Source organism: Bubalus bubalis, chromosome 15 (assembly GCF_019923935.1).
Source record: "Bubalus bubalis isolate 160015118507 breed Murrah chromosome 15, NDDB_SH_1, whole genome shotgun sequence".
NCBI lineage: Eukaryota > Metazoa > Chordata > Mammalia > Artiodactyla > Bovidae > Bubalus > Bubalus bubalis.
The window spans coordinates 46882557-46907195 of NC_059171.1; the positions used below are offsets into that span (position 1 = coordinate 46882557).

At 41.5% G+C, this 24639-nt stretch overlaps 1 long non-coding RNA gene across 4 annotated transcripts in view; it reads left to right on the forward strand.

The window, feature by feature from the left end:
- The first annotated feature begins 234 nt into the window (after positions 1-234).
- The window catches only part of LOC123329476, a 55524-nt gene continuing 31119 nt past the window's right edge, over positions 235-24639 (forward strand). The window contains exons 1-2 of one of the 4 annotated variants that reach the window (XR_006544951.1): positions 235-458; positions 5704-5929. This is a non-coding gene — a long non-coding RNA (uncharacterized LOC123329476). Of the gene's footprint in view, positions 459-5703; positions 5930-8274; positions 9138-24639 lie in introns of those variants that run through there. The other 3 variants (XR_006544953.2, XR_006544954.1, XR_006544952.2) reach the window with 3 other exon arrangements.

The window sequence follows — 24639 nt, forward strand, 5'->3', positions numbered from 1 at the left end:
TTTGCTCAAACTCATGTCCATTGAGTCAGTGATGCCATCCAACCATCCCATTCTCTGACACCCCCCTTCCCGTCTTGCCCTCAATCTTTCCCAACATCAGGGTCTTTTCCAATGAATTGGCTCTTTACATCAGGTGGCCCTGCATTTTCCTTACAAGAGGTGAAAAAACATGTTTGGTTAGTGGAGGCCACTACAGCATTTCAGTAGCTTCACTCCAGTTGAGCTGACCCCAACCCCCTTGGCCTGGCTGAGACCTTGTCCCCAACTTAGTACATGTACTCATAATTCTTTCCTTTTTCTGGTAGGGTAGTTCCAACAGAGCTCACCTAGTCCAATGGGGAGTGGGAATTATTTGCTCCAAAGTCTACCCTACAGGCCTGAAGATTCCCATAATCCATAGGCAGTATTCTTCAACCACTATGAAGCTAGAACAGACCTGGGAACCCAGTTGGTTACAGGTATGTCGTAGATCTCTCTTACTTGTTTATGTGCAAATTACATTTTTAAAATTTTAATGAGGTATAGTTTATACACCTCAGATCTTAAGTTTACACTATGAAAACACCCCTAACAAGTTTAAAATACCTTCTTGACAAAAATACCAACTTCATCTTTAGTATCAAGGATTGTCCGAAATGGTACCACAAATCTGTTAATATTCAACATATTTAGTAACCTGCTGCATAAAAGTGTATAGGAAGTATATTAAAAGTTTTTAAAATATTGAATTGCTTCATCTGAAATATAACTTCTAACATTTCTGCTCTGTAGTGGAGATTTATTTGTAAGGATGATAAGAGGCAAAGGATGTTAGAAACACAAAAAATGTTTTATGAATGAATTAATCTTTTAACTTTTAATGGCAACTATATGTGGTCCCATCACTTCATGGGAAATAGATGGGGAAACAGTGGAAACTGTGTCAGACTTTATTTTTTCGGGCTCCAAAATCATTGCGGATGGTGACTGCAGCCATGAAATTAAAAGACGCTTACTCCTTGGAAGAAAAGTTATGACCAACCTAGATAGCATATTGAAATGCAGAGACATTACTTTGCCAACAAAGGTTTGTCTAGTCAAGGCTATGGTTTTTCCAGTAGTCATGTATGGATGTGAGAGTTGGACTGTGAAGAAAGCTGAGCACTGAAGAATTGATGCTTTTGAACTGTGGTGTTGGAGAAGACTCTTGAGAGTCCCTTGGACTGCAAGGAGATCCAACCAGTCCATTCTAAAGGAGATCAGTCCTGGGTGTTCTTTGGAAGGAATGATGCTAAAGCTGAAACTCCAGTACTTTGGCCACCTCATGCAAAGAGTTGACTCATTGGAAAAGACTCTGATAGTGGGAGGGATTGGGGGCAGGAGGAGAAGGGGACGACAGAGGATGAGATGGCTGGATGGCATCACCAACTCGATAGATGTGAGTTTGAGTGAACTCCTGGAGTTGGTGATGGACAGGGAGGCCTGGCGTGCTGCAATTCATGGGGTCGCAAAGAGTCGGACACAACGGAAGGACTGAACTGAACTAATTGACAGATACATGGGTTGCTTCCAATTTTTCACTATTATAAATTATATACATCATGGGTAAGGCCTTTTGTGGACATCTGTTTTCATTGCTCTTGGGCCTATGAGTGGAATTGTTGAATCACACAATAGTTGTATGATTATCTTTATTAGAAACTGTCAAACTGTTTTCCAAAGTGGTTATATCATTTTTTTTAACTTCCAATAGCAAGGTTTGAGAGTTCTGATTGTTCCTTTTTCTTGTCAATACTTGGTACTGTCAGTGTTTTAAAATCTCAGCCATTCTAGTGGGTAGGTAATATTTTCTCATATGGTCTAAATTTTAATTCCCCTCATAAATAATGATTTTGTGTGCTTATTAGCATTTGTAGTCTTATTTGGTGAAGTGTCTATTTAGATCATTATTTTAAATTCAGGTTTCCTATCTCACATTCATAAAACTGATAGATATGCATTTCCTCTCAGAAATGCAGAGAGATCCTCTGCTTGAACTCCTTGAAGCTACTTTTTGCTTTTTTAATTGAATTGGAATTGATATAACATATTATATTAGTTTTATATGCACCATATAGTGATTCAATATTTTTATACATTACAAAATGATCACCACAATGTCTAGCTGCCATCTTTTACCATATAAAGATATTACAATATTATTGACTATATTCCTTATGCTGTACATTCCATCCTTGTGGTTTATTTACTTTGTAGCTGGAAGTTTGTACATACTAATCCCCTTTACCTATTTTAACCCTGTCCGCACTCCTCTCCTCTCTGGCAACCACCAGTTTGTTCTCTGTGTCTATGAGGCGGTTTCTCTTTTGTTTTGTTTTTTTAGATTCCCCAAATAAGTAAAATCATACAATATTTGTCTTTCTCTGTCTGACTTTTTTCACTTAGCATAATACCTTCTATGTCCATTCATGTTGTCACAAATGGAAAGATTTCAATCTTTTCATGGCTGGGTAATATTCCATTATTTTTATCTTGTATATTAAATATGAGATATATGGTGTCACATATAATATTATATATAATACATATCATATATCATATATATATATATATCACTTCTCCTTTATAATGGGAGAAACTTTGAATATACTTTTCCCCACTGTTACTCAGATCCCAGTACTTTTCTACCCCTAGGCTTCCTCCCCTTTGACCCCAGATATCATAAAACTGGCAGAGCCATTTGCTCAGGGCTCCCTAAAGAGTGAGCTGATGCCCACATCAGTATGGATCCACTGACCCTCAATTAGTATGCCCTTCCATGGGTAAGAGGGAGTCGGTGCTTTCTCTGGTTTTAGCCTCTTGCTTAGACCATCACAGGAAGTAGCGGAAGGCTTTACTTTTTCATTTTTGGCTTGTAACTTTAATTGGCTACTCTGACACCGGACAGCTTCCCTCACTCACTCCAGCTCAGTTGTGTTTTTAACAGAATGGCTTTCCAGAATTGTTTCTCATGGAGGGAAAGGGGGTTAGGCTGTACCCTCACATCAGTTGGTTATTGGCTATGGGCCACCCTCTGGGAAGGCAGGTCCCTGTGGTGGGGGGTCAGAGGGGGTTGGGGAGGGGGGCAATGCCCAGTGAAGGGCAAAGCTGTGAGGCATCAGCAGCCCATATTCACAGCAGCTTGGGATGGTTTTTTGGCCCCGAGGAAGAACCTTTTTGGAATACCATGGTATCAATTGGGCTTTCCCAGGTGGTACAGAAGTTAAGAATCCGCCTGCCAGTGCAGGAGACACAAGAGGTGTGGGTTTGATCCCTGGGTTGGTAAGACCTCCTGGAGGAGGAAATGGCAACCCACTCCAGTATTCTTGCCTGAAAAATTCCACAGACAGAGGAGCCTGGTGGGCTACAGTCCATGGTCGGTGTGTGGCGGGCGGTTGGGGAGGGGGGGCAGGGAGGCAGTCACAAAGAATCCAACACGACTAAACACAACACACACAATGGTATCAACTACAGTCACCTCTTGTACTGCCTGGACCTACTTTCCTCTTATAATAAGTTTATTATACCTGGGAACAGGGTTTCTAAAACTCTGATTGGGCCTATTTCCTGGGAAATTTGGGGTTAAGAGGATGAACTGTAGACCCCTCAGCCATTCTAATTAAAGCTGTAACTGAAACTCATCCTTCCTTCCCTTACCACCATTTCTGGATTCCTCTCCCCCTTGGCAAGCACCTCTACTAGACTAAGCAGTTAGCTGGGGTGTGGTAATCCAGACTTTGATCTTTGAGGGGTCTGAGCCCCCGGTTCCCAAGTGCCTAACAGGCTGTGATGACTGTACTCATCCATTTAACATTAAAACCAGGCCCAGGAGTGCCAAGAGATATACTTGGTATTTTGCTGAATACCAGACATCTTCTCTGTTCCCTGTGTCTGAAGGCAATTCTCAGCGAGCGGCACATCTGTGAGCTTTCAGCTTTCAACTCTCAAGAGTTAGGAGATGCATTAACTGGCCCTGAGGCAGGGATCTAATACCACAGTATCTACTGGAAAAAGAAGTCAGAATTTCCAGGACTCATGAATTCCAAAAATCTTAAGTTACTTCCTATTTTCACAACACTTTGTAGATGTTTAAAAGGTATATAAAGAGAAATATTTCCACCTCTGACCAAGATGGAGAGACAAGAACCAGAATTACCTTCCTGCCTAAAACAACCAACACACAAATCTGACAACATATATAAAACAATTGTTTTCAAGACCCTGGCCTCCAGGAAACAAATGATCTGCAGAGGGCCCTCCTCAAGTATGGATCAGCACATTTGTGTGAGGAAGGGAACTGGGGCTGTGGAAAGAACCACCAGGAAGGATTGGAGGCAACAGTGCCCAGCATTCACAGGAGGTTGGGATAGTGCTGCCAACAGTCAGACTGGAAACCTCATAACACATGGGCCATAAAGCACTCAGAAGGGTTTCCCTCAATAATGGGGAATATTCATTGGAAGAACTGATGCTGAAGCTGAAGCTTCTATACTTTGGCCACCTAATGGGAAGAGCTGACTCACTGGAAAAGACCCTGATGCTGGGAAAGATTGAAGGCAGAAGGAGAAGGGGACGACAGAGGATGAGATGGTTGGATGGCATCACCGACTCAATGGACATGAGTTTGAGCAAACTCCTGGAGATGGTGAAGGACAGGGAAGCCTGGCATGCTGGAGTCCATGGGGTCGCAAAGAGCTGGAAACAACCTTAGCGACTAGACAACAACAATAGTGGGAGAAAATCAGCTGTAGAACAAACGTTCTTCTAGTCCTGACTAATGAATCTTAAATGCAAAAACTGAAAGGATCACACTATTTCTAAATAATTTAATTGTATCTCTGAACAAATCCAAGGATGTTTACAGGCAGACAAAATACCCAGCACTCAACAAGGTAGGACTCACAATGTATGTTATATAATCAAAAATGACCAGGCATGCAAACTGCCAGGCAGGAAAATAAGACCCATAATGGGAAAAATCAATCACTCTAAACCAAACCAGAATAAACATACATGTTAGAACTAGTAAACAAGGACGTTAAGAGTGTTATAATTAACTGTATTCAGTATATTAAAAATTAAATAAGGACATGAGAGATACTTATAAAGACCCAAATCTAAATTCTAGAGCTGAAAACAATAATGTGTGAGATGAGAAACGCATTGATTAGGATTAAGGAATGATTATACGCTACAGTAGGAAAGGTTAGTAAACTTGAAGACATCACAATTGAAACTGTCCAAAATGAAATACAGTGAGAAGAATTTCTAACATGAATGGAGCATCTATGAGGTGTGGGACAACTTCAGACAGCCATGTAATCAGATTAGGGATCCTCATTTGTGAAAGGAAGACAACAGAGGCAAGATTGAGCGGTTAGAGATCTAATGGTGGTGCAGAGCTGAGAAAAACTTGGCCAGCATGGCAGGAAGCACTGGGTTGAATGTGCCCATCGAATGTTCTGAGTGGGGACTTCCCTGGTGGTCAGTGGTTAAGACTTCACTGTCCAATGAAGGGGGTTCAGGTTCAGTTCCTTACTGGGAAGCTAAGATCCCACGTGCCTCTTGGCCAAAAAGCCAAAATGTAAAACAGAAGCAATATTGCAACAAATCCAATAAAGACTTTAAAAAAAAAAGAAGAATGTTCTGAGTGATCTTTATAACCTCACATTGCTCACTCACTAGATCCACCCACCTCCCCCATGCCTCGGAAGTATATGATCCTGGGTAAGGGGTCTCTCTGCAGGAGAGAGAGTCCTTCGTCAGGTCAAGCTGGAGGCCTTCGGCTGCTGCTGATCAACAAGACATTGCTTAAAGAGGAATCTTGAAGCAAACCTCCAGATCAACCACAAAGAGCATGAGCTTCAGAATTAGACGACTCAGGTTTAAAGACCTGATTCTGCCATTTCAGGTAAGGTCTTAACTTCTCTGTTCTTTGTTTCCCCAAGTGTATGATGGAGTTGGTAACAAGTGTTCCTACTTCGTGGGGTTATGTGAAGATTAAGTAGAACCCGACTGGGCAAGTGTTAAGGATTCTACAAATATTTGCTATGATTGTTCTCATTGCCTCATTTAATATTCCCACTGTCCCTACAAAATAGGTATTCTTATCTTCATTTTGAAAATCAGAAAACAGATCTTTTATTTTTTAATTTGATCACATCCCTCGGCTTGCAAGATGTTAGTTTCCTGACCAGGGATTGAAGCCACGCCCTGGGCAGTGAAAGCATGGAGTCCTAACCACTGGGCTGCCAGGGAATTAGTTAAAAGGTCAAGTAAATTCCCTAAGGTCACCCAGATGGGACTAAGTAGGATCAGAATCCTAACCTGGGTCTCTTTGAGCCCAAAAGTTACCTGTATGCTTACCTTTTTTATGATTGTCATTATTATTTGTTTGTTGCCCCTGAATTATTTATGTAGACTGTATTTTGAGCTCTTTTTATGACTAAGACTCAGCATAATCTACAGCAGGGAACAGGCACTCAATAAATATTTGGTGACTTCTTTTACATATAGAGGGCTTCCCTGATGGCTCAGATGGTAAAGAATCCACCTGCAATGAAGGAAACCTGGGTGCAATCCCTGGATTGGGAAGATCCCCTGGAGAAGGGAATGGCTACCCACTCCAGTATTCTATCCTGGAGAATTCCATGGACAGAGGAACCTGGCAGGCAACAGTCCATGGGGTCGCAAAGAGTGACTTTCACTTCACTTTACTTATAGAGACTACTGAATTGTTCTACTCTTGATATGATTTTTTTTTTTTTTAATTGTTCAGGGGCTGCCCATTCTACACTGATATCATAACCCAGACAAACAAAACTGCTCTGTAAACTTAAATAAGGTACAAACATTTCTGGAACTTTGTTCTCTGCCTCCCTGATGAACTTCAAGCACACAATATAACTAAATTGATCTGCTTTTTTGCCACAACTATGTGTTTCAATTCATTTTTTGTCTTTATTCAACAGGTGTTATTAGAATAAAACTTTATTTTATATATACTTTGTGTATATAAAATATACACATATATATAACTTGTTTATTTGTAATAACTAAGATGAATAAGAGATTGAAGGGGTTCATCAAGTAGGTACTAATTTTCATCTAACCCCCCCAAAAATATCATGGCTAAAAAAATAGGTGAAAACACTGGGTGTGCTAAGAACAAACTGATTTTATAAACAGTGCAGGAAATATGAAACAGTTTAGCAGGGTTGTAGCACAGTGTGAAGGTAAGTATTTGAATAAGCTAAAATACTAGCACAACTTTGGTGGTAAAAAGCAAAATTTGGTCTATGTCACTCATTAACAATTTGATTAATAAATTCATCAGGGGTTAATGGGAGTCTCATGTGAATAATCAAGACAAGGATTTTCTCCCCTGGCTAGTTCACTGATCAATCTCAACAGTTTGGTAGCAATCAAATTTCCTGGGAAAACAAAGTCCCAAAAAATGATCTGGCTGAGTGAAATATCGTAGCAAACATCTGTGATTTCTGCTTATGTCTTATGATAATAGCACCATGATTTTCTCCTTAAAAATACCCATCCCCTATTCTTAGTTTATGTAGTCTGAGTAGAACTGATCCACGGGTGAGCATGTGACTTAAACAAGGTTCGAATAAAAATTGTGAACCAGTTGGAACCAGCTGGACTCAATAACAGGGCTTTTTGTGGGGAGGGGCTGTTAAAAATACAGAATCTCTCTTTCTCATGGGGTTAATGAGTAGATAGACTATAACATAGCTATTGCTGGCAATCATCATGCCATCATAAAGCAGCTGACTTCCAAGGTAAATGGGGCAACATGGGAGGGGAGCATGAAGCAAAAGCGAGAGAGAAAGAAAGGTAGGTAGGAAGACAGGAAAGAAAGGAGGGAGGCAGACTTGACAACATTGTGTAGCCCTTGGATTCAGGTGTACTTCAAGTTCACCCTGGTATTTTTCAATTACATGAACCAATGTATTTTCCTTTTACCTTAAGTCAGTTTGAGTTGGATTCTCCTCCACATATAATTGAAAGAGTCCTATGGCTCCTACCTTATATAAGCATCAGATTGCATTATGTTCTTAAGTCTTGGACAATAGCAAGTATATTTTCCGAGTACTTATTTTCCACACACCCCAAAAGCCCAGTTAAAAAGTGATATATTTCGTGGGTCTACCAGGGTGACTTATATTTCAATGTCATTAATAATTTAGTGTTTTGGAGTTACAGTACAATGTACGCTCTCTTGTTTGTTTTTGTGTTTGGTTTTTGTTGGTATAATTAAGTTATACTCAGTTCAGCCTAATGAACTTTCTAGGATAATACTTAAATAAAAATGACAAGATAATAGTGAATTTAAAAATTTAAACATTAGGAAATCACACAGAGAAAGGCGAGATAGCTGTATAGGAAATGAAACACAGAATTCTGGTACTGTCATTAAAAGATACCATTTAAGCGTATGCTTTCTAGTAACCAAGGCCAGAAGAAGATTGAAAGGGATTTCGTAACCTCTATCCTCTGTTAAAAGGAAGCTTGTCAGTTACTCAGAAGAGACAAAAAGTTAAGTTTTCTCAGAAAACTTCGAGTCATGTTTTTTAAAAAAAAAAAAAGTTGTTTTGGGATCTGGACTTTTGTTAGAAAAGTCTCATTTTGTTTGCTTTGTTTCTATTTTGTTTTTCCCATCCATTACTCGATGTGGTAGTGACTTTAACAAAATGCCATGATAACGTTTTCATGGCTTGCCTAATGCCTAATGATTAGAGAAGAAGAGATAGAAACCAGCTGGTTTCACCTTCCGCCAGGCTAAGACTGAAGCGATGTATCTTATCAGACAATTGAAACCACTTGCTCCAGCTCTGACCCTGTGCTCCAAAGGTCAAGGAGGTAATGTGCAAATTCGGGATGCTTCTGAAAGTCTTTTAAAAGACTTCTGGGTGGTAAAGCCTTGGCTGAAATGACTTCTTCATGTTCTCTGGAAACTCAAAGCCAGTATTTTTGCACAGTCTGGGCAGAAGTGGTTGGATTTGACCTTGTTACTTCAAAGCGTCCAATGCACTCTTAAAGATAAAGGAAAACATCGCTGCCTCAAAACAAATGGACCGCCGGCTCCAAGCAATCATTTGAAGGTACTTAAACAGTCAAAAGCCATTAATATTATCACAAAGTTGTACCCTTCTTCTTCGGAATCCTACAACTACAGTTCATTTTCCTTAACTGGAATCTATGTTTGGCTCTATTTCCCTTTTTGTCTTCAGTCACAAGTCCCTTGTCTTTATTTATTTTTTTTTTTTTAATTTTATTTTATTTTTAAACTTTACATAACTGTATTAGATTTGCCAAATATCAAAATGAATCCGCCACAGGTTTACATGTGTTCCCCATCCTGAACCCTCCTCCCTCCTCCCTCCCCATGCCATCCCTCTGGGTCGTCCCAGTGCACCAGCCCCAAGCATCCAGTATCGTGCATCGAACCTGGACTGGCAACTCATTTCATACATGATATTTACATGTTTCAATGCCATTCTCCCAAATCTTCCCACCCTCTCCAAGTGCTTCATCGAACAGTTTATGAGACAGTTCGTTCTGTTCTCATGCATGCTTCCAGCAATCTGTAGCCTCTTTTCAAAAATCCAGAAATAGCAAAATTAAAACCCTGTATCAGTAAGTAGTGTTTAATAAGAGTTTATTGTGCATAGAACAGTTCTCCAATCGCGAGCTTTTGAATTTAAAACCAATATGAAGCTCAGGGGTATGACATCACAGAGTGGCATATAAAGTGAAAATGAGAAAGCTGTTTAATCTTTATAATGATTGGTTATTAGAATGGGGTTTTTCAGAAAGCAGGGGATTGATTAAAAGGATTATCTCCTACCAATGTTAGAAAGACAATAAGTTTCTTTAATGATTATCAGAGGCATTAAGTTTTGCTTATGTTCATGAGTAACCTAGATTTAGCTTTGCTTACATGGCTTAGTTTTTGCCTGCACAAAGGATTTGCAAGTCTGGTCTCCATTTTGTATTTAGGTTTAATATCTGTGAGATCCCAACTTAATCAGTTTTCCCCTCAGTTTTTTTTTAAGGGTTTGCTTAATGCATCATTGATATTTATATATATTTTACACATATAATTGATATATATATATACACATTTATATTTCAAGGCCTGAATCATTTAGTCTATTTATTAATCATTTTATCAGAAAAGTCTCCTGAGATTAAGCATTTCAATCTCAGTGAAGTCCATGAGGCAATGATGCAGGAAGTAAAGACAAAATAAATTATATACAATTATATTTTCTTACGGAGAAGGCAATGGCACCCCACTCCAATACTCTTGCCTGGAAAATTCCATGGACGGAGGAGCCTGGTAGGCTGCAGTCCATGGGGTCGCACAGAGTCGGACACGACTGAAGCGACTTAGCAGCAGCAGAGTACATCATGAGAAATGCTGGACTGGGTAAAGACAAGCTGGAATCAAGATTGCAAGGAGAAATATCAACAACTTCAGATATGCAGATGACACCACCCTTATGGCAGATGTTGAAGAAGAACCAAGGAGCCTCTTGATAAAGCAAAAGAGGAGAGTGAAAAAGCTGGCTTAAAACTCAACATTCAGAAAACTAAGATCATGGCACCTGGCCCCATCACTTCATGGCAAATAGATGGGGAAACAATGGAAACAGTGACAGACTTTATTTTGGGGGGCTCCAAAATCACTGCAGATGGTGACTTCAGCCATGAAATTAAAAGACGTTTGTTCCTTGGAAGAAAAGTTATGATGAACCTAGACAGCATATTAAAAGCAGAGACATTACTTTTCCAACAAAGGTCCATCTAGTCAAAGCTTTGATTTTTCCAGTATCAGAGATATCATGTATGAATATGAGAGTTGGACTATAAAGAAAGCTGAGCACCGAAGAATTGATGCTTTTGAACTGTGGTGTTGGAGAAGACTCTTGAGAGTCCCTTGGACTGCAAGGAGATCCAACCAGTCCATCCTAAAGGAAATCAGTCCTGAATGTTCATTGGAAGGACTGATACTGAAGCTGAAACCCCAATACTTTGGCCACCTGCTGCAAAGAACTGACTCATTGGAAAAGACCCTGACGCTGGGAAAGATTGAAGGTGGGAGGAGAACGGGATGACAGAGAATGAGATGGTTGGATGGCATCACCAACTCGATGGACATGAGTTTGAGTAAGTTCTGGGAGTTGGTGATGGACAGAGAAGCCTGGCGTACTGCAATCTATGGGGTCACAAAGAGTTGATCACGACTGAGCAACTGAACTGAAAACTAGATGTTTTGCGTATGAGGATGATATCAGAGATCAGGATGATAGCAGAGATGAAGAGTTCACATCAGATAGGGAGAAAGACAAATTAGTCCAGAAGCACCATGGCTAAAGGTGCTGCCCGCAACTTTGTAAAAAGCTCCTTATAAACAAAGAAGACGGGCTTCCCGGGTGGTGCTAGTGGTGAAAAACCCAGGAAGATGCCCTGGAGAAGGAAATGGCAACCCACTCCAGTATTCTTGCCTGCAGAATCCCATGGACAGAGGAGCCTGGTGGGCTACAGTCCATAGGGCTGAAAGGAGTCGGACATGACTGAATCGACTTAGCATGCATGCGTTGAATTCTTAAGGCTTGCATCTATGTCTGATATATATTTCTTTTGCCATGCTGCGTTGCAATTAGTAGGAAGTCAGGAAATATGTTTACCAATTGAATTAATAACATTTGCTATCCTCCTTTGTAGGAATACTAAATCGAAGGAGTATCTAAGATTTTCTATTTTAAATATTACAAATCACATCTAGTCCAGAAATCTTAGAGATTCACATTGCATGGCATGTGTTGGTTTGATTTTCTTTACCAGTCTCTTTATGACCACACTCTTTTTTTTTTTTTTTTTTTTACCAGTCTCTTTGTATAGATGCAGCTGTTTTTTTCTCATCATTCATTTATCCTTCAAAGTTATTCATACGGAGACCTGAGTCTATCATCCAGTGTCTGCCAGCTCTGCTCCCTCATGCTTTCCTCTCTAGAGTATATCAGTCCATTTTGGACCAACACATATTCTTCATGAAAATCATTTCTTTGAAATGTCATAAACCCATTTACAATTGGTAAAGTATCAAAGCTGGGAAAGTACCAAAGTTGGGAACCTTTAGATACAAGCCAAGTAAGATAAGAATTCCTCTCTGGTAATTATTAAGTTGGTTGTTTAATTTTTTGATGATTTAATGCACACTTAAGTTCAGTATCTATTTCTGTTTATAAACATCCCCACCGGAGAATGTTACACCTCTATAATAGAGTCTTTGCATCTCTATGTGACCCCCATTTCCTGGTCCTTCCTTCCCAAAAGGTGGGATTCCATTTTGGTGCCTAATCGTCTCATAAGAGTTGGTGTTTCTCAGACCAACCCATCCCAGGTGGCCTGTGAGGCTAAGGGTTGTTGCATCTCATGTGATGCATGACCCAGGTGTGGACAATGAGATGAAAAGAAAGTTGGCTTAGTGGTAGTTTCTAGAGAAAATTTCTACACTAGTAAAGAAGGCCCTGAGCAGGAGTATTTCATCTTTCTTATTTCTCGGAATGTTGTTTTTGGACTGTGATCCCTTGGATGTGAAATCACAGTGGGCTCCCTCTCAGCCTGAGGAGGACAGACCTTTGAGAGAAAAGGATGGGTCCTCAGGACTAAGGCCCTGAATTGATTAACTCCCAAGAGTCCCATATTCAGGACTTCTTTATGAGACGTGAGATAAAAAATTTCCTTGTGTTGAACTTCAAGCCTTTTTGAGTTGGAATATCTGAAACCTGCAGCCCAAAGCATCCTGACTGGGCCTCTGAATTTAAGTACAACCTCTGGTCTCTGCCTCTGGTTTATTCGTTTCAGTTTCCTAAGCCTGGATGTTAGATTCATACTTTTAGTCTTATGCTTCTTTCCTCTTGATTTCCAGCATCCTTATTACAAACGTCCCTTCTGCCTTCCACATGCATTTATTGAGCAGATACTAGATGGTTTGATCCCTGGGTCAGGAAGAGCCCCTGGAGGAGGAAGTGGCAACCCACTGCAGTATTCTTGCTTGGGAAATCCCATGGACAGAGGAGTCTGGTGGGCTACTGTCCACAGGGTTGCAAAGAGACAGCCACGATGGAAGCGCGGCACTCACTAGATGCCAAGGCCTGTTCTAGGCAATGTAGGCCTCTAAATCACTGTCATAGTCACTCTCTGAGGGGCCGGCCAGCATGGTGGACAATGGCTCCCTTGTGCCTGGATGCATTTTGCAGTTTCACACTCTCATCTCTCACTATTATTTCCAGGATTGAAAAGTGCAGTTATCACTTCATTCAAGTCCCTTTGCTGCTCCATTTTCCCTTCTCTTTCTGGTACTGATTCTTCCCTCCACCTATTCTTGGGCCCATTTGTTTTTTTCTCTTTCCTCCCTTGTGTTTATCCTCTTGGGTCTTCCTCCTCTGAGCATGATGGAAGAAACTACTTAATCATCCCCTCAGGCCACTGTGCCTTTGGGAGAAAAACACTGGCTGTCAGACACTACAAATGATGCCAGATATACAGAGCCTTTTAAGATATCAGCAGCAAATCCGGGCATAGTGCTGCCACAGAGGCAGGAAAATGTTGTGAGATGAAAGTCTGGGGTTAAACACACAGACGCTAGATCCTGATGGTTCAGATGAAAACTGTAGCCCTAGCCTTTAGTAACTGTATGATTTTGACTTCACCTTTTTGGGCCTCAATTCCCTATAAAATGGAGATGATGATAATCTGTGCTACTCCTAGGGTTGTGATGAAGGTCAGTGTGTTAACATAAGTGTCAAGATCCATTCCCATTCCTAATGCTTATACGGCGGTCATTATCATTGAGCCTGCTCCCCTCACGCCTGCTGTGAGGCCCTTTATAGCCCAAGAATGTGGAGCCCCTGAGGAGGGACTTGCAGTAAAAGCAGAGAGACAGGCCAACAGCTTCTGGGTGGTGCCTCAGTACATGACTTGGCCCAGAGCTAACCAGTCTTCCAACAGAGGGCAAGGCCTTGTTCAAGACCACCCTGGCTTTTCCAGCCTCCTGTCTGGTGACCTGCAACCTGCAATGAGCTCCTGCGATGAGCTCTTCTGTGCCAAACCACAATTTCAATGCAAGTACCACCCCTTATAAGATTTGATAACAAAATCGCGTGTCAATCACGGCACAGACACATCTCTGGTAGATGCTTAACATAAACCACAATTCACTCCTTGGCTTTTAAGCCATCTGATTAAGTCCAACATGCTCATCCTTACAACTTCTCCATAACAAAACTGAATTCAATTAACTAAAGGCCTGTCTCTTCCAATTTGCTTCTCAACAGCACTCCCCTCCATGTAACATGGACAGTTACATGTTAACGGTAAAATTTACACTGCGTCTCAACATAACCCTTCCTTTCTTCCTTCTTTCCTCCTTCCGTCATTCTTTCCGTCCTTTTTCCCCAAGTAGTTCCAAAATGGATGTAAATTCAGCCTTCCTTGGTAATACCATGTTAAGAAGGAGGTGGGGAGAGGGCATCGTCATATGTTGCTACTAAAAGAAGAACCAGTGTAATATCTTACAAAGGGCAGCTGTTGAGATTACAAATGCACATCTTCTTTGACCTAGTGGTTTGACTTTCTGGAATTTATCCTACAGATAAGCTCTTGGGATCTAAACCAAAGAGGTACAAACTTATGTGTTGCAGTATTATTTGTAACAGCCAAAGATCAGAAGTAATTTCAGTGTTCATCAATACTTTACAGTACTTCAATCCATATGAAATCTCCAGTCCAGAAAAAGAATGAGGAGGCCTTTCGTGTATTGATATGAATCATTTCCCAAGACATATACACATTTACACACACACTCATATAAGTGTGTTTAGTCACTCAGTCATGTCCAAACTCTTTGTGACCCCATGGACTAGAGCCCACCAGGCTTCTCTGTCCATGGCATTCTCCATGCAAGAACACTGGAGTGGGTTGCCATGCCCTTCTCCAGGCGATCTTCCCAACCCAGGGATTGAAGCCAGGTCTCCTACACTGCGGTGGATGCTTTACTGTCTGAGGCACCAGGGAAGCTTACACTCATATATGCTGCTCCCTAAAATATCATTGGAAGAGGAGAATTACATTGTTTGGAGACTTGGTAAAAGACTTTTCATTACTCAAATTAGGCTTGGCTACATTTAAGAAAAAGAAAAATAGCAAAGGCTTAAGCAAGAAAGAGAAATGTATTTCTCATGTAAAAGAAGTCCAGAGGTAGGCACGCCAGCACTGAAGCTACAGTCCCATAAAGTTAGAACCAGCCAGCCTCCTTCAGGCTCCCCAGTCCCCCAGGTTGTGACTTGTGTCCTCAGAGCACCACCATCAGACCCCTTTCCAGGAAGCAGGATGCAAGAGGGGAAGAGAAGTCCCCTGCTGTCCAGGAGGCCTCCCAGAATTCCCTCCCAGCACTCCCACCACAGGTCATTGATTAGACTTTAGGGATGTGGCAACACCTCTTTTCAAAGGACCTCTGGGAAACACAGTTTAGGGCTGAAGTAAGGAAGAAAGCAAGAATGTACATTGGGAGGCTGCAATAGGTCCTTTAAGGCTTCCCAGGTGGCTCAATGGTAAAGAATCCACCTGCTAATGCAGGAGACATGAGTTTGATCCCTGGCTCAGGAAGATCCCCTGGAGAAGTAAATGGCAACACACTCCTGTATTCTTGTCTGGGAAATCCCATGGACAGAGGAGCCTGGTGGGCTACAGTCCATGGGGTCACAAAGAGTAGGTCACAACTTAGTGACTAAAAAGCAACAATAGGTCCTTTTGTCCTTTTGAATCACAGAATATATTACCTATTTGAAAACTAAGAAATCACATTTAGAATGTGAAATTTAAAAAGCCTAAATGTTAGAAACCCAACTTTGGATTAGATGGTAAAGAATCTGCCTGCAATGCAGGAGAACTGGGTTCAATCCCTGGGTTGGGAAGATCCCCTGGAGAAGGGAATGGCTACCCACTCCAGTATTCTTGCCTGGAGAATGCCATGGACAGAGGGCCCTGGCTGGCTACAGTCCATGGGGTCGCAAAGAATCAGACATGACTGAGGGACTAACATGTTACCTACCTTCCCTGGTGGCTCAGACAGTAAAGAATCTGCCTGCAATGCAGGAGACCTGGGTTTGATCCCTGGGTCAAAAAGATCCCCTGGTGAAGGGAATGGCTACCCACTCCAGTATTCTTGCCTGGAGAATGCCATGGACAGAGGAGCCTTGTGGGCTATGTGGGGTGGCAAAGAATCAGACACGACTAAGAAACTAACACTTTCACTTTCTAAAAGGATATATATAGATCAGACCAGCCTTCTTTGGAGGCTAATCTCTGATACCACATTTTAGCTGATCCCCTTCCTCAGATCCTGGCCAGGTGGACCCAGGGCTCCTCCAGTCTCTTAATCCCTCTTAAAGCCAGCGCCCCACCCCCCCCGCCCGCCAGTGGCCACCTCCGTGGTCCAGGATTCAGGAAGTACCCGTCAGATGCTTGCAAGTTTTCCATGAAGTGATATCTTCACAGCATCTCCCAAAGGTCATTTGCAGAATTGACTTTCAATCCACCAAACAAATTCAGAATCATTGCTCTTAGAGTATTACCTATAAATAATATTTTAATATTATTGATGAAACAAATGTCTTGCCATATACCTTCTTCATTATCTGGCTTAAAGCAGCTTCATGTATTCCTATAATAGGAAAACAAGAGTTCTAATTTCAAGTTCTATTTAATGTGCTTGGGTGAGGAGTACATAAGAGAAAATGTAGTTAGTTTGACCTTGGCATCCCAAATCCTAGAGAAGAATAATTTGTATTATTTTCAGTTCAGTTCGGTCACTCAGTCGTGTCCGACTCTGCAACCCCATGAATCGCAACACGCCAGGCCTCCCTGTCCATCACCAACTCCTGGAGTTCACTCAAACTCACGTCCATCGAGTCAGTGATGCCATCCAGCCGTCTCATCCTCTGTTGGCCCCTTCTCCTCCTGCCCCCAATCCCTCCCAGCATCAGAGTCTTTTCCAATGAGTCAACTCTTCGCATGAGGTGGCCAAAGTACTGGAGTTTCAGCTTTAGCATCATTCCTTCCAAAGAAATCCCAGGGCTGATCTCCTTCAGAATGGACTGGTTGGATGTCCTTGCAGTCCAAGGGACTCTCAAGAGTCTTCTCCAACACCACACTTCAAAAGCATCAATTCTTCGGCACTCAGCCTTCTTCACAGTCCAACTCTCACATCCATACATGACTACAGGAAAAACCATAGCCTTGACTAGACGGACCTTTGTTGGCAAAGTAATGTCTCTGCTTGTGAATATGCTATCTAGGTTGGTCATAACTTTCCTTCCAAGGAGTAAGCGTCTTTTAATTTCATGGCTGCAGTCACCATCTGCAGTGATTTTGGAGCCCCCCAAAATAAAGTCTGACACAGTTTCCACTGTTTCCCCATCTATTTGCCATGAAGTGATGGGACCAGATGCCATGATCTTCGTTTCCTGAATGTTGAGCTTTAAGCCAACTTTTTCACTCTCCACCTTCACTTTCATCAAGAAGCTTTTTAGTTCCTCTTCACTTTCTGCCATAAGTGTGGTGTCATCTGCATATCTGAGGTTATTGATATTTCTCCTAGCAATCTTGATTCCAGCTTGTGTTTCTTCCAGTCCAGCATTTCTCATGATGTACTCTGCATAGAAGTTAAATAAGCAGGGTGACAATCTACAGCCTTGACATATTCCTTTTCCTATTTGGAACCAGTCTGTTGTTCCATGTCCAGTTCTAACTGTTGCTTCCTGACCTGCATACAGATTTCTCAAGAGGCAGATCAGGTGGTCTGGTATTCCCATCTCTTGAAGAATTTTCCACAGTTTATTGTGATCCACACAGTCAAAGGCTTTGGCATAGTCAAGAAAGCAGAAATAGATGTTTTTCTGGAACTCTCTTGCTTTTTCAATGATCCAGTGGATGTTGGCAATTTGATCTGTAGTTCCTCTGTCTTTTCTAAAACCAGCTTGAACATCAGGAATTTCACGGTTCACATATTGCTGAAGCCTGGCTTAGAGAATATTGAGCATTACTTTACTAGCATGTGCTGCTACTGCTGCTAAGTCGCTTCAGTCGTGTTCGACTCTGTGCGACCCCATAGATGGCAGCCCACCAGGCTCCCCGGTCCCTGGGATTCTCCAGGCAAGAACACTGCAGTGGGCTGCCATTTCCTTCTCCAATGCATGAAAGTGAAAAGTGAAAGTGAAGTTGCTCAGTCGTGTCCGACTCTTAGCGACCCCATGGACTGCGGCCCACCAGGCTCCTCCGTCCATGGGATTTTCCAAGCAAGAGTGCTGGAGTGGGGTGCCATTGCCTTCTCCATGATGAGTGCAATTGTGCAGTAGTTTGAGCATTCTTTGGCATTGCCTTTCTTTGGGATTGGAATGAAAACTGACCTTTTCCAGTCCTGTGGCCACTGCTGAGTTTTCCAAATTTGCTGGCATATTGAGTGCAGCACTTTCACAGCATCATCTTTCAGGGTTTGAAGTAGCTCAACTGGAATTCCATCACCTCCACTAGCTTTGTTCGTAGTGATGCTTTCTAAGGCCCACTTGACTTCACATTCCAGGATGTCTGGCTCTAGGTCAGTGGTCACACCATCGTGATTATCTGGGTCGTGAAGATCTTTTATGTACAGTTCTTCTGTGTATTCTTGCCACCTCTTCTTAATATCTTCTGCTTCTGTTAGGTCCATACCATTTCTGTCCTTTATTGAGCCCATCTTTGCATGAAATGTTCCCTTGGTATCTCTAATTTTCTTGAAGAGATCTCTAGTCTTTCCCATTCTGTTGTTTTCCTCTATTTCTTTGCATTGATCGCTGAAGAAGGCTTTCTTATCTCTTCTTGCTATTCTTTGGAACTCTGCATTCAGATGCTTATGCTATGCTATGCTAAGTCACTTCAGTTGTGTCCGACTCTGTGTGACCCCATAGATGGCAGCCCACCAGGCTCCCCGGTCCCTGGGATTCTCCAGGCAAGAACACTGCAGTGGGCTGCCATTTCCTTCTCCAATGCATGAAAGTGAAAAGTGAAAGTGAAGTCGCTCAGTCGTGTCCGACTCTTAATGACCCCATGGACTGCAGCCCAACAGGCTCCTCCGTCCATGGGATTTTCCAAGCAAGAGTACTGGAGTGGGGTGCCATTGCCTTCTCCGTTAGATGCTTATATCTTTCCTTTTCTCCTTTGCTTTTCGCTTCTCTTCTTTTCACAACTATTTGTAAGACCTCCCCAGACAGCCATTTTGCTTTTTTGCATTTCTTTTCCGTGGGGATGGTCTTGATCCCTGTCTCCTGTAAAATATCACGAACCTCATTCCATAGTTCATCAGGCACTCTATCTGTCAGATCTAGGCCCTTAAATCTATTTCTCACTTCCACTGTATAATCATAAGGGATTTGATTTAGGTCATACCTGAATGGTCTAGTGGTTTTCCCTACTTTCTTCAATTTAAGTCTGAATTTGGCAATAAGGAGTGTTTATTAATACATGCAGTGTGCATTCAATGTAAGTTCGTTTAACCTCATTTATTGTAATATTTAATTTATTAAACAGACTTGTTTAGTACTCTATAAATAATTTCATAAATGAAAGCAAACTCTTTTGCCGTTGGAGTTGCAGCCATTAAAACTGAGTGGATTTATTTTAAAAGATTCCTAGTCCACACATTTTTCTTTATCTACTGACAACATCAATCGTAAACACTAAAAACCACTCTCTCCAACAATGATAATGATGATCAGGGGACTGTTTGCGTCTTGAAATGGAATCATCAGCCCACAGAAATTTAGGCTGGTATTCACTGCCCATACTTCCTAACTCTTCACAAGGCAAGGCTATTTACTAGAGTGTGTGCTTCATACTGTGACCCACCGCATCCTGCTGGCAGTCTAGGAAGAGTTCCTTGAGTCTTTAGACTTAGATATGAGTTCTGTGGGCAGGAGCCTCCTCCCCTCCAAAGAAATTATTCTCAGTTTTCCACATAAGATGAGGCTTTCACTACATTCCCCAGGAAAGGGCAATATTGGAGTGAAACTTGACTGTGAGATCCTTGTCAATCTAAGTGGGTTATTGTGCCTCAAAAACAGAAAGCAGACCCCCATCCCTGCCCTCACACTTTTGCACATCTTGGCCAGGATCCATCTCTTCCCATGCACTCTGGAGCTGCCCATTCAGCCTGCAGGCCAGGGCCTGGAAGGCAGGTGCCCAAGGACAAATGACAGGGCTGCTTCTAAGACCCAGCTCATCAGCAGAAGCGCCACTAGCTGGCTGAGATAGATAGAGGCCCAGCTCCCTCTTTCTACAATGGATCCTTTCCACATATTTGTAAATGAAGCTTACCCTTTGGGGCTAATATCTACTGGGAGAAATGCATAGGGAACCCCCAAATCCCCCCTTCCCTTGGAGTTTTCCCCATTTTATGGACTGACAACACCATTCAGAAACGTGGGGAGTCATCTTTGCCTCTTGCTTTAGCCTCACTTCTGCTACTGTTCAATCCATCACCAAGTCCTTTCTGCCCAGCATTCAAAATGTATCTTAAACATACCCACTTTCCTCCTCTTCCTGGCTCCAGCATCCCTCCCAGAAAACCACAATGGCTGTCTCGCTAGTCCTCCTACTTCAGCTTCCCCTCCGAGCCTGTCTCCATTCAGAAATCTTGAAACATGGAGGTCAGATCATGCTCTTCCCTTGCATCCAAGACTCCAATTGCATCTAACTGCATGGAGAATAAAACCCAAGCCCCTTTCCATGTCTTGCAAGTTTGGTGTGCTTCAGCTCTAGTCCCTGGTCACTTTTCTAACCTCACCTCATCAGTCTCCCTCTTGATAAGAAAGCTCTGGGACCTCCTTTCCATTCCCACCATGTGAACTGCTGGGTCCTGCCCAAGCACTCAATGCCTGAGATGTTCTTCCCTCCCCACTCCACAGGCCTGGAGGCTTCTCACCCTCACCTTAGATACCTTGACACAAATGTCCTAATGACATCTCTGGCTTAAGGAAGAAGGCTTACAGGGAAGCATTCTTAGACCAACTTGTCTTTACTCCCTTCATTTTATGTTATCAATAAATCTTGCTTTTTTTCTTCCTGGTGCTATTAACAAGATGTTATTATTACTATTATCATAATCATCTTATTGTCTGACTCCAAAGCAAAATAGTGTCCTTTTGTTCACTCTATCCCTGAAACCTACTGTTTTTCCTGGCATGTAGTAGCAACCTGATAAATATTTGCTATTTGAATAACTGAATAAAAGAGTAAGGCTGCTATTGATCTATCTATTCAAATTTTTAAACAATTTTGTTGAAGTATAGTTGATTTACAATGTGTTTATTTCTGCTGTTCAGCAAAGTGATTCAGTTATATGTGTATATATTCTTATTCTTTTCTATTATGACATCGTAGAATATCAAATATAGTACCCTGTGCTATACAGTAGGACCTTGTGGTTTATCCCTCCTATATATACTAGTTGGCATCTGCTGATTCCCAGCTCCCAGTCCTTCCCTCCCATACCACCTCCCCCTTGGTAACCACAAGTCTGTTCTCTGTGTCTGAGTTTGTTTCTGTTGCATGCATACATTCATGTGTCTCATATTTTAGATATGTTATACCACAAATGTGACATCATATGGTATTCGTCATTCCCTTTCTGACTTACTTTGCTTAGTAGGATAATCTCTAGATCCATCTATGTTGCTGCAAATGGCATTATTTCATTCCTTTTTATGGCTGAGCAATATTCCATTGTATATAAGCACCACATCTTCTTTATCCATTAGCTAATGGACATTTAGGTTGTTTCCATTATCTTGGGTGTTGCAAATAGTACTGTTATGAATATAGGATGTATGCTGCTGCTGCTGCTGCTGCTGCTGCTAAGTCGCTTCAGTCATGTCTGACTCTGTGCAACCCCCCACCAGGCTCCTCTGTCCCTGGGATTCTCCAGGCAAGAATACTGGAGTGGGTTGCCATCTTCTCCAATAGGATACATGTGTCTTTAAGAATTATAGTTTTGTTTGGGTTATGCCCAGAAATGGGATTGCTGGGTCATATGGTAGTTCTTTTTTTAGTTTTTTGAGGAACTTCCATACTGTTTTTCATAGTGGCTGCACAAATTTGTGTTCCCTCCAAAAGTGTAGGAAAGTTCCCTTTCCTGCACACCCTCTCTAGCATTTATTCTTTGTAGACTTTTTAATGATGGCCATTCTGATCAGTACAAGGTGTTACTCATTGTAGTTTTGATTTGCATTTTTCTAATAGTGTTGAGCATTTTCTCATGTGCCTATTGGCCATCTGTATGTCATTGTTGCTGAAATGTCTATTTAGGTCTTCTAAGCATGGCAAAGCATTTTGAGGCACTTGATTTAATATGATCCTCTTGGAAAAGTTTTGTTTACCACTAAGGCATTTAACAAAACAGCAGGGAGGACCCAAGGGAAGCAGTGTTAAAGCTAGAATATATGAGAGTTACTGATGATATCACCACCGCATGGATCAACGTTTTAAACATGAGCGGCTCACACATCTCTTGCAGTCACTTTCGTAGTCACAGTAGGATTCATCTCATTACCAAACATGGTGTCAGGCTGCCAGGCTGCTCCTGCCTGTGGCTTTGAACTTGTTCACTTGACCTGGAATGCTCTTCTCCCAGATACCTGGCAGTTCTTCACTTCCCTCAGATAATGCTCAGGTGTCATTTTTTTCAAGAAGACCACTTCTTTGACCATCCCATTGAAATTACAATCCTTCAACACCCATATAAAAACACACGTGCTCCCTCCCACCCTTCTATACCCTATTTTTTTCATGACACTGTAACTGTCTGATATGATATATGTGTATATGTCTGTATTTATTCATTCATTCATTCTCTATCACAATTCGGGAATTTTGTTTGTCTTATTCACTATGGTATCCCAGCCCCACAAAATGAATACCACCCTGTTGGTATTCAGCAAATACAGATAGTGGTATATTACAGGTGTGAGGAATTTGTTCGTTTTCCCAGTCTTCAGTTCCATCCATGTTTACCTTATGTGTGACGTATCAAAAAGCTGTGTGCCATCAAACCAGTTAAAAATGGACTGTCTTCACAGACTTCTGTATAAGGCTGTTCAGGCTGTGTACTGCTCAACTCCAGTGGCTCACGTTCACAGAGGCTCACCCCCTGGATCTGGATGGTCTCATATCCTGCACAGTCAGACACAGAGCCCCCAGGAGGAATGAATTCATGTCCCTGCGAAGGGGAGGAAAGAGAGAAATAGAAAAGGGGAAAAGAGAAAAATGTAAAATGGTGAAAGGAATAGAAGTGGGAAAGAAGAGGAGAGCAGGAAAGAAGTAAGTAGAAAGAGGAGGGGGGAAAGCTAGAGAAAAAGGAAGAAAAAGAAAGGGAGACCTGGAAAGGCCAATGGAGGAACACCATCCTGGCCCATACCTTAGTCCTCTCTAGTGATTCCAGCCACTCACCCAGGACCCTCCTACCACTCTTCAGCAATTCAAGTTTCATACATGAAATAATATATGTATATATAATAATTAGTATATATGTACTTCATACATGTATAAAAGTCACTAAACATCAGCTCCATTGATATCTATTATATTCACATATACCTAAATTGTCCACTTTAATTTTTAAAAGAACGCTTCCCTCCTGCAGTTGAATTTCAGTTCATTTACAGAAGGCCAACTCTTGATGTTTAAGGACTGCCAAGCCTGTAGCTGCGTGAACAATACATTAAGACAGATTCAGAGAGTAGAAAGGGGACCAGCTAAGAGAGTCAGTGTAATAAAGGTGGGAGTCTGGCAGTAAGGGAAGCTTGTGCAGGAGTAATGGCTATGGCAATGGGTGTGAAATATAAAATTGAGAGACTTGCATGAAGAAATAGCAAGGCTTTGTAATGAATAAATGCAGCAAGAGAAGGAATAAAATAGGATCCCAAGTTTAGGGACTCAATGCTGGCTCAATGTGATAAAACTGATATTTAAATAGGAGATTCTGTATGGAAGCCATTGGGTAGAAGATGGAAAATTCATTTTTAAATATGTTTAGAGGAAATTAATCCTTTGGAATGTAAAGCCAGTCCTACTGAATGGAAAGAGTTGTTAATAAAACAACATACTGTAATGTATCTGCACAATAAATTTCATTTTTATCCCTAATTATGTAAGGACAACTCAATTACACAAGAAAAAAACTTCGATTTAGACTGTATCCATTTTCAATTCCTCTTTGCTAATGAGGTTATACAGAAAAAAATAGCAAAAATACAAAAATTTGAACATAATTAGAAAAGGAAAATTTTAAACTAAACTTCACCAGTTTCCAGAGATGTTTAAAGAAGGAAAAGAATGAGGTTGCACATATTTTCTTTGGCTTATAGCCCAAAAAATTGTACTTCAAGCTTCATAAGAAATCAAAGTAGGGAAAATCTGGCAAAAGTAAAAATAAGACAGGGATTGGGAAATTTTCAGTAGATATAGCTTGGATAGATATTTAAAAACTTAAGGAAAAAAGCATTT